At 37.2% G+C, this 12,053-nt stretch overlaps 1 pseudogene; it reads right to left on the bottom strand.

The window, feature by feature from the left end:
• LOC132651130 (zinc finger protein 91-like) overlaps positions 1 to 12,053 on the bottom strand; it is a 310,759-nt pseudogene that overhangs the window by 217,385 nt on the left and 81,321 nt on the right.

Raw genomic sequence — 12,053 nt, forward strand, 5'->3', positions numbered from 1 at the left:
ACGTGATTATTCTTTGATCATTGTTTTGTATATCCTCCTTACTAAATAATGTAGTCTATAGATTAAAAATAAAGATTAAAACTTTTCTATTAAAAAAGAAGTGTTAATGTTATCACTAAGTCATTTTAGAAGAAAACAGAATAACAAGTTTTAACTGTATCATATCTAAACTTTTTGAAGAGGATATAGCTTTGGAATAGACATGGCAATTAATGTGGACAAAGACAAACAGAGAGAAGAGTGTGAAATAGAGAGACAGAGACATAGAGAGAGAGACACACAGAGAGAGAAATTAACAGATGAACAATACTAAGTACAAATCAGAGAAATTTATTAACAGTTACTAACTACAAAAAATGGTGGACAAGCTGGGTGTATTCTGTCATGCCTTCAATTCCATCACTCAGGAGGCAGATGCAGGTGTATCTTATTGAACTGGATGTCAGCATTATCTATTCAAAGAGTTCTAGGACAGCCAGACCTATATATTAAGACAGAGCCTCCCCTAAAAGTCAATCAAACAAACACAAAATATTGAAAGAACTCAGAGGTCTTTACTGAAGCTTCTACAAGGAGTTATACATTCACTCCTATTGTATATTTATTTTCCAGAAATCTGTACTGCCCCAGCTTAAACTGCAACTGCAATGATATCTTACTAAAAGGGAATGCATGTTTAAACAGGTAAAAATAGAAGACAAAAATATTAGCAGTGTAAATGATGATCATAAAAGAGCCACATAAGATAGGAGAGATGGCTCAGCAGTAAGGAGCTCTTACTGCTCTTGCAAATAATTGGGCTCAATTGTTAGTGTTTACCTGGGACCCGCTACTTTCAATTGCTATAAGTTCATGAGTTCTGAAGACATCTTCAGACTACTGTGAGGATTAGGCACAGAAGAGATGCATATTCATGCATACAATCAAAATACTTATATTCAGTAAAAACTAAAAATAGATCCCAGATGGCTGGACTGATTTCACACTGTTCTGATAAGATGGGTAGCAGAGACTGCACAGTGACCAATAGTTGGATCTGTGGGCCCCCAAACACCACTGACTGTGTTTCCTAGGTAAGAAGAAAACCAATGATGAGGGAAACAATTGGGTCCAACCTCAGAGAACCCCACTAATCTCTGGGAAAATTTCTTGGATGTTGCAGCAGGAATAAGGTTTTCAAGCAAATGGACCCATGAAGCAAGCAGGAGTAGCTATTCTAATATCTAATAAAACAGACTTTCAACCAAAATTAATTGAAAGGGATGATAAAGAGGGAATCCAAGATGGCATTGCCAGGAGGAACAGGACAGGAACAGAACAGGAACAGGACAGGAACAGGACAGCAATATTGGTACAGCAACTAAAAGACTGAATTCTGGGCCCTAAAACAACAGCAATCGTGTTTCCCAGGTGAGAGGAAACTCCATGGTGTGGGGATCACTCAGTTCCACTCTCAGGTCACTCAGTGAGAACCCGGAAAATATTCCAGGCTCAGGATACACTTGTGTGTCCTGATCACCTTCCCAGGCCAAACTGTGTGCTCCAGGGCACCAGAGACTGGGAGCCAAGTGTCAAAAAAAAAAAAAAAAACAGGGAAGAAGAAAGTGGGACTGACCTCAGGTCACCCAGTCTATCCCTGGAAAAGATCCTGCAGACTGGTGGGTGCACAGCTGCCAGCCTTGAGTGGGCCTCCAGTCACTAGACCGGCATGCCCTATTCTCCATCACAGACAGAACTGTGTGCCCCAGGACACTAGAGGATAGGTTTCCCTGTCTGGAGAAAAACCCACAGACAGGGAAAAAGCAGGTCCCAGCTTAGAGCACTCAGCCAACTCCCCCCCCACACACACTACCACCACCACAAATGGGAACATTCTTGGAAATGTTCGCAGGTTCTTTCCCAGTCACCAGCTTGGTAGCCATCTGGCAAGTGCCTACCCATTCTACACACCATGTCAAAAACCACAGATTAGGTCTTCATGTTGGGAGAAAACCCAAAGGTGGGGAAAACATCTGGCCCTACCTCAGGACACCTAGCTCTGGAAAAGTTTCTGGTTATTCACAGGCTCCAGACTCTAGCCTCCTGCTGCACATGGGAGAGCAGTGCCAAGCTGCCATGGATTACTGCTTGGGTACTGGGGCACAGAGCTCTAACCTCAGACATACAGAAGCCTGGGATCCCCAAGATCAACCCCAGATACTGCTCCAAGGGACGACCAGTTATCCCTAACTAAGCAGACCAAACCATGGGGTGCCCAGGTTGCAGCTGCAGCTTACTAACTTTACAGCAAGAAAGCCAGAAGCAGGACAGCTGTCTCCAGGACTTCTCTGGCTGAGAGGAGAGCCCCCTTGACTAACAAAGACCACAATTACCGCTCAGGTCTCTATGCCTGTGGTGAGTTTTGGCAATTCCTGAAAAATACCTGCTATTCAGTGACTGTATCCCAAAAGCTGAGGAGGCCTCCTTCAGGAAAAATCATCTTCCTGCCAAGGGGATTATCCCCACCACAGGATTCCAGGAAGCACCAGAAACTAACACCCAACACCTAAGATAGCCAAAAGGGTAGAGGCAAGTGTAAAAGCTCAAAAAGACAAAGCAATATGGCATCTCCAGAACCCAGTTATTCGGGGCAAGCAGCCCTGGACACACCAGGGTAAATGAAATTCAAGAAGATGACCTTACATCTGTGCTTATGAACAGGATAATAGAGGAAAAAAAATAAACTGCGTAAAGACCTAGATGAAGATAAAGTCAAACAGATTATTGCCATTTGCAAAGAAATGGAGGAAGATAAAGTCAAACAGATTATGGCCATCCTTAAAGAAATACAGGAAGTTGCAGCCAAACAATTTGTGGCCTTTAGAGAGGAAATACTTAAATCACGAAAAGATATTAATGAAACAGAGGATTGTTCGAACAAACAGCTGACAGAATTGAAGGAAAATACAGTCAGAGAAGTGAAGGAAATCAATAAAATGGCTCAAGATCTGATAAGAGAATTGGAAAAAAAATAAAGAAAACACAAGTGGAGGAAACTGTGGAGAGAAAGAACTTAGAGAGGAAAAGAGGAACTACAGAGGTAAGCATAAGAAATAGACTACAAGAGATGGAAGAAAGAATCTTAGGTGTGGAAGACACAATGGAAGAAATAGATGTAGCTATCAAAGAAAATGTTAAATCTAAAAAATTCCTGACACAGACCATCCAAGAAATCCAAGACAACATGAAAAGCAAAACCTAAAAATAATAGGAATAGAGGAAAAAGAAGATTCCCTCCTCCAAGGCCCACAAAATATTTTCAACAAAATCATAGAAGAAAATTTCCCCAACTTAAAAGAGAGGTCTATAAGAATACAAGAGGTCTACAGAACACCCAATAAATTAGACCAGAATAGAAAATCCTCCCACCACATAATAAACAGTAAGTATACAGAACAAAGAAAAAATACTAAAAGCTGCAAAGGAAAAAGGCCAACTTAACATATAATGGCAAACCCATAAGAATCACACCTGACTTTTCATCAGAGACTATGAAAGCCAGAAGGGCCTGAACAGATATCATGAAGACCCTAAGAGAACACAGATGACCACCCAGGCTACTATACCCAGCAAAATCTCAGTCATCATAGATGGAGCAAACAAGATATTTAATGACAAAAACAAATTTAAACAACACCTACCCACAAATCCAGGGGTACAGAAGCTCCTAGAAGGAAAACTACAACCCAGGAAAGCTAACTACATTCAGGAAAACACAGGAAAGAAATAATGTCACTAGAGCAAAACTAAAAGTAACCAAGCACACAAACACACTACCACAAGCAACATCAAAATAAAAGGAACTAACAGCCACTGGTCATTAATTTCCCTCAACATCAATGGACTTAACACTCCAATAAAGACACAGACTTACAGAATGGATATGTAAACAAGACCCAACAATCTGTTGCATACAAGAAACACATCTAAGTCACAAAATAGAAAGGTGGAAGGTTCCAAGCAAATGGAGCCAAGAAACATGCAGGAGTAGCCATTTTAATATCTAATAAAGTAGATTTTCAACCAAAATTAATCAAAAGACATGAGGAAGGTCATTTCCTACTCATCAAAGGAAAATTCCGCCAAGAAGAAATCATAATTCTGAACATCTATGCTCCAAATACAAAGATACCCACGTTTGTAAAAGAAAGATCAATAAAACCTAAACCGCACACAAATCCCCATACATTACTACTGGGAAACTTCAACACCCCACTCTCAACAAAGGACAAGTAAACAACAGAAATTAAACAAAGAAACAATATCTCTAATAGAGGTCATGTATCAAATGGACCTAACAGATATCTACAGAATCTTACACTCAAAGACAAAAGAATTTACCTTCTTCTCAGCACCTCATGGAACCTTCTCCAAAATAGACCATGTCGTTGGTCACAAAGTGAATCTCAACAGATATAAGAAGATTGAAATAATGCCTTGTATCCTATCTAATTACCATGGACTAAAGATGGACCTCAACAACAACAGAAATAGCAAAAAGCCTACACTCACATGGAAACTAAACAACTCACTACTAAATGACAGCTGGGTCAGGGAAGAAATAAAGAAAGAACTTAAAGTCTTCCTAGAATTCGAAGACACAACACAACCAAACTTATGGGAGACAATGAAAGCAGTGCTAAGAGGAAAGTTCATAGCACTAAGTGCCTTCAAGAAGAAATTTGTAACATCTCACACAATCAACCTAATAGCCCATCTAATGGCCCTAGAAAAAAAGAAGCAGACACACCGAAAAAGAAGAGACACCTGGAAATAATCAAACTCAGGACTGAAATCAATAAATTAGAAATAAATAAAACATTTCAAAGAATCAATGAAACCAAGACCTGGTTCTTTGAGAAAATTAACAAGATAGACAAACCCTTAGCTAAACTAACTAAAAGGCAGAGAGAGATTGTCCAAATTAACAAAATCAGAAATGAAAATGGGACAAAACAAAAGACACTAAGGAAATCCAAACAATCGTTAGGACTTACTTCAAAAGTCTATATGCCATAAAATTTGAAAATCTAAATGAAATAGACAATTTTCTTAATCAATTACACTTACCAAAGCTGAATCAATAAAATAGTCCTTTATCCACTAAGGAAATAGCATTCCTCAAAAGACTCCAATCCACAAAAAGCTCAGGACCAGATGGTTTCAGTGCAGAATTCTACCACACCTTCAAAGAAGAGGTAACTCCAGCTATCTTCAATTTATTCCACAAAATAGGAACAGAAGGAACACTACGAAACTCATTCATTGAAGCCACAGTCACTTTGTAACCTAAACCTCACAAAGACGCAACAAAGAAAGAGAATTTCAGGCCAATCTCCCTTATGAACATTGATGCAAAAATACACAACAAAATACTTTGCAAACCCAATACAAGAACACATCAAATATATCATCCACTATGACGATGTAGGCTTCATGCCAGGTATGCAGGGGTGGTTCAACAAACGGAAATCCATTAATGTGATCCACAATATTAAAAAATTGAAAGAAAAAAACATGATAATCTCCTTAGATGCTGAAAAAGCATTTGAAAAAATCCAGCATCCATTCATGTTTAAACTATTGGAGAGATCAGGGATACAAGGCACATACCTAAACATATACAGCAAGCCTGTAGCCAACATCAAGTAAACAGAAAGAAACTTAAAGCAATCCCACTGAATTCAGGGACAAGGCAAGGCTGCCCACTCTCTCCATATCTCTTCAACATAGTTCTTGAAGTCCTTGCTAGAACAAGAAGAAAATTAAAGGAGACCAAAAGGATACAAATTGGTAAGGAAGAAGTCAAAGTATCACTATTTGCAGATTATATGATAGTATACTTGAGTAACTCCAAAACTTCTACCAGGGAACTCCTACAGATGATAAACACCATCAGCAAAGTGGCTGGATACAAAATTATCTCAAAAAAAAAAATCAGTAGCCCTCCTGTATACAAAAGATAAAAGGGCTGAGAAAGAAATTTGTGAAACAACACCGTTCACAATAGCCACAAAGGACATAAAGTACCTTGGTGTGACCATATCCAAGCAAGTCAAAGACTTGTATAAAAAAAACTTCAAGTCTCTGAAGAAAGAATTAGAAGAAGATATCAGAATATGGAACTATCTCCGATACTCATGGCTTGGCAGGGTTAACATAGTAAAAATGGACATCTTACCAAAAGTAATGTACAGATTCAATGAAATTTCCATCAAAATACCAACAGAATATTTTACAAACCTTGATAGAAGATTTCTCAACTTCATATGGGATGCAATGAAAGCAGTCCGAAGAGGAGTTTGAATACCAACAAAGGCCATCATAAGCTAATGGAGGCATCCCATACAAGCAACTTAATGGCATACCTGAAAGACCTAAGAAAAAAGAAGCAGACACACCCAGCAAGAGTAGACCACTAGGAAAAAACAAACTCAGGCCTGATATCAATAAATTAGAAACAAAGATAATAATTCAAAGAATCAACGAAACCAAGAGCTAGTTCTTTGAGAAAATAAAAAACACAGACAAATTCTTAGCCAAACTAAGTAAATGGCGGAAAGACACTATCCAAATCAACAAAGTCTGAAAGAAAAAGATATAATATACACTGAGAAAATCCAAAGAACCATTACCTTTTATGTCAAAAGCCTATATGCTCCAAAATTTGAAAATCTAAATGAAATATACAATTCTCTTTAAAATCCACTTAGCAAAGTTGAATCAACATCAGGTAAAGATATTAAATAGCCTTATAGTGAATAAGGCAATAGAGGCAGCCATCAAAATACTCCCAACCAAAAAAAATCCAAGGGTCAGATGATTTCAGAGCAGAATTCTACAAGACCTTCAAAGAAGAGCGAATACTGATATTCTCCAAATTATTTCACAAAATAGAAATAGATGCAACATGACCAAATTCCTTTGGTGAGACCACAGTCACCTTGATAAATCCTCAAAGATCCCCAAAAAGAAAGAGAACTTCAGACCAATCTCTTTTATGAACAATGATGTAAAAATACTCTATAAAATACTTGCAAACCAAATCCAAGTACATATCAAAGATGTCATCCACCATGACCAAGTAGGCTTCATCCCAGGCAAGCAAGGGTGGTTAAGTATATGGAATCCATCAATGTAATCCACTGTATAAACAAATTGAAAAAAAAAGACCATTTTCTTAGATGCTGAAAAAGCATTTGACAATATCCAACAGTTATTCTTGTTTAAAGTCTTAGAGAGACCAGGGACAAAGGCACATATCTAAAAATAGTAAAGATAGTATACAGAATATATACAGAATATACAGAATAGTATATAGCTAACATCAAACTAAATGAAAAAAATGTTAAGTCAATTCCACTGGACTTGGGGACAAGACAAGGCTACACACTCTCTCCAAATCTCTTCAATACAGTACTCGAAGTCCTATCTAGGGCAATAAGACAACTAAAGGAGATTAAGGGGATACAAATTGATAAGAAAGAAGTCAAAGTATCTTGATTCACAGATGATATGACAGTAAACAAAAATGACCCCCAATATTCTACTGTAGGGAACTCCTACAGTTGAAAAACACTTCAGCAAAGTGGCTGGATATAAAGTTAACTAAAAACGAAAAAGAAAACTCAAAAAAATACACTCCTGTATGCAAAGGACAAATGGACTGAAAAAAATTAGGAAAATAACACACTTCACAATAGCCAGTAAAAAAAAAAAAAAAAAAAAAAAAAAAAAAAAAAAAAAAAAAAAACCATAATGTATTTTGGTGTTATCTTCAACAAGCCAGTAAAAAACCTATATGAACAACAACAACAACAAAAAACCCAAAAAAGAAATTGAAAAAGATACCAGAAGATAGAAATATCTCTCATGCTTAAGGATCAGTAGGATCAACATAGTAAAAATTGTCATCGTAACAAAAACAATCTACAGATTCAATGATATTCCCATCAAAATATCAATATAATTCTTAAGGAATTTGAAAAAATTATTCCCAGCTTCATATGGAAAAATAAAAAGCCAGAATAGCTAAAACAATCATGTTCAAAGACAGATCTTCATTAGGTATCACCTTCCCTGATCTCAAGCTCTACTATAAAACAATAGTAATAAAAACTGCACAGTACTGTGATAAAAACAGAATGGTGGATGAATGGAATTGAAGTGAAGACCCATAAGTGAACCCACACACCTATGGCCACTTGATTTTTGACAAAGAAGCCAAAAGCATGCAATGGAAAAATGACAGCATCTTCAACAAATGGTGCTGGTCTAACTGGATGTCTACATGTAGAAAAATGAAAATAGATCCATATTTATCACCCTGCATCAAACTACAGTCCAAGTTGTTCTAAAGACCTCAACATAAAACCAGATACACTAAATCTGTTAGAAGAAAAATTGGGAAAGAGCTTGATCTCATTGGCATAGAAGGTAACTTCCTTAACAGAACACCAAGAACACTGGCTCGAAGATGAAGAATTAACAAATAGGATCTCATGAAAGAAAAAAGCTTTTATGAAGCAAAGAACTCTGTCAGTAGAACAAGATGACTGCCTACAGCCTGACAAAAGATCTCCACCAACCCTACATACAACAGGAAGAGCTAATAAACAATATTTATAAAGAGCTCAAGAAATTAAACTCCAACAATCCAAATAATCCAATTTAAAACTGGGGTACAGAACTATACAGAGATTTCTCCACAGAGGAATATCAAATGGTGGACATTAAATGCTCAATATCTGTAGTCATCATGGAAATGCAAATGACATTCCATCTTAAACCCATCATGGCTAAGGTCAAAACGTGAAGTGACAGCAAGCTAATGAGAATGTGGAGAAAGAAGAATACTCCTCCATTGCTGGTGGGAGTGCAAACTTATACAACCACTTTAGAAATGAATCTGATGCTTTCTCAGACATTGAAAATAGTGTTACTTCAAGACCCAGCTCTACCATTCCTGGGAATATATCAAAAAGATGCTCCACCATTCAACAAAAATATTTGCTCAACTGTGTTCATAGCATCTATATTCATAATGGCAATAACAGAGAAACAAACTACACATCTCTCAACCAAACCATTGTTTTACAGAAATTGTGGTACATTCACACAATGGAATGCACCTCGGGTATTTTAAAAAAACAAGGAAATTATAAAATTTTCAGGCAAGTAGATGGAACTAAAAATGATCATCCTAAGTGAGTTATTCCAAAACCAGAAAGACATGCATGGTATATACTCACTTGTAAATGGTAATGGCCATAATATAGGATAAACATACTACAATCTACAGACCTAAAGGAGCTAAATAAAAAGGAGTACCCTATGGAAGATGGTCAAGTCTTATTCAAAAGGGCAAATAGAATCGACACCAGAAGTGACTGAGGAGAGGGAAGAGAATGAGAGCCTAACAAACATATCCTCCGAAAGACTCTGCCCAGGAGGGGATCGAAGCAGATGCTAAGATTCACAGCCAAACTTTGGGTAGAGCACAGGGAATCATAGGAAAGAGTGGGAGGATAGAATATAGAAAGACCCAGAGCTGGCAGGACCTCCATAAGAAGACCAACAAGGACAACAAATCTGGGCCCATGGGGACTTGGAGAGATTGATGCACCCACCAAAGACCATTCATGAAGAGGACCTAGACCGCTGCTCAGATGTAGCTGATAGGAAGCTCAGTCTCCATGTTCTATCCGTAGTAAGGGGAGAAGGTGCCTGCTCTGACATGGACTCTGTTGTCTGCTATTTGATCACTTCCCCTTGGTGGAGGGGGCATTGCTATGCCACTGAGGATGAGGATGCAGGCAATCCTAGTGAGACTTGATAGGCTGGGTTCAGATGGTAGGAGAGGAGGGCTCCCTGTATCTGAGATATTGGAAATGGCATAAAGGAGAAAGAAGAATGGAGGGTGAGACTAGGAAGAGACGAGAGAGAGGATTACAATTGGGATGTTAAGTGAATAAATTATTTTTAATTTAATTTATTTATTTATTACAATGTGTTCACTTTGTATCCTTGCTGTAGCCCCTCCCTCATATCCTCTCAGTCCCACCCACCCTCCTTCTTCTGCCCCTATTCCCTTTCTCTAGTCTTCTAATTGAGGAGGAACTCCTTCCCTTTTAGCTTATCAGGTCTCATCAAGGATAGCTGCATCATCTTCCTCTGTGGCATTGCAAGGCTGCAACACTTAGGAGGAGGTAATCAAAGGCTCAAGTTCATGTCAGAGAATAAATTAAAAAAAACAAATTTAAATTAAAAATAAATTAAATGTGAATAAAACAAACGAATAAAATAAAAAAATACAACAGGTAAGAAGAGCGTCACAAACCCACAATTCAATGTCTCAGAAAGCTCAGATAGTGTTAGTGTCAATGAATAAATGCCATCCTAAGAAATTAAATATACTCCCTGCCAATATTTCAAATGCAAGATGTTGATGAAGATCAACACAATAACCTATGCTTACATATACAAAACAAAACAAAATAAATACCTAAATCCGTATATTCCATGCTCAGCAGCCAATGATGGTGATGTTGATGCCAGGCATGTTGGCCTACATTTAAGCCCAACACTTGAGTGGAGTTAGAGCTGTAAGTTCAAAACCAGCCTGTCTACATACAAACTTTCAGGGAACATTCAGGATTTACGGGACAGTATGACAACACACAACATGCTGATAATCAGATTAGAAAAAGGATGAGATCAAAGGTCCAGAAGACATTTTCAACAAAATCATACAAGAAAAATTTCTTAACCTAAAGAAGAAGATGTCTATCAAGGCACACGAAGCATACAAAATATCAAAGACACTGGACCAGAAAAGAAAGTCCTCTTACCAGAGAATAATCAAAACTCTAAATATACAGAATGAAGAAAGAATATGAAAAGCTGCAACTAAAAACAAACAAAGAAACCAAACTAACCAACCAATCAGACAAACCAAAACAAACAAAAACCAACCAAAAAAAAGGCAGATCTATTGGAATTAATCCTGTATTCTCAGTAAAAATGCTAGAAGTTGAAGGGCTTAGACACAGTGCTTCTGACTCTAAAAAACTACAGAAGCCAACACAAATTACTAACTATGCCCAGAAACTTTCAATCACCAAATGGGGAAAATAAGATGTTCCATAAAAAGGTCAATTTTAAATAATATGTATCTATAAATACAGCCCCACTCAAGGTGCTAAAACCACCACCACCACCAAAATAACAATCACTGTTCAATGATATCTCTTAATAACATTAACCCAAATTCACCAATAAAAAAACACAGACTCACAAAATGGATGATAAAATAGAATCCACCCTTTTTCTAAATACAAAAAAACACAGCTTCACATCAAGATAGACATTATCTCAAGGTAAAGGTTTGGAAAAAGATATTCTAAATAAGTGGACTGGAGTATCAAGCTTGTATATCAATTTTAATATCCAATGAAACAGCTTTCAAAAACCTAATCAAAAGATGGCAAAGGACATGATGTATTAAAAAAATCCAGCAATATAACATTTCAATACTTAACATGTATGCTCCCAACCTAAGAGCACCTAAGTTATAAAAGAAACACTTCTGCAGTGCTTGCATCACATCCTGGCCCTCATAAACTGATAGGGAAAGACTTCAATATATCACTCTCACCAATGGACAGTTCCTCCTGACCAAACTGAACAGAGAAATGCTCCAGCTAACATCAAAAATCTAAATATACCCAAATAATATTTACAGAACATCTACCCAAGCACAAAAGATTGTTCCTTCTTCTCAGCAAATCATATATTGCTCTCCAAAATTGATGATATACTTGAACAGTGGAAGTCTCAAAAAATATAAGAAATTTGCAATAACCTCCTGCATCCTATCAGACCACTAAGGTTTAAAGCAGCACATCACCAATAACAAAAACAATAGAAAGCTTACGAACTCATAGAAATTCAACAACTCTCTACTGAATAAAAAAATGGATCAAAACTGAAATAAAGAAATTAAAGACTTTCTA

This window comes from Meriones unguiculatus (genome assembly GCF_030254825.1).
Source record: "Meriones unguiculatus strain TT.TT164.6M chromosome 13 unlocalized genomic scaffold, Bangor_MerUng_6.1 Chr13_unordered_Scaffold_40, whole genome shotgun sequence".
Classification (NCBI taxonomy): Eukaryota; Metazoa; Chordata; class Mammalia; order Rodentia; family Muridae; genus Meriones; species Meriones unguiculatus.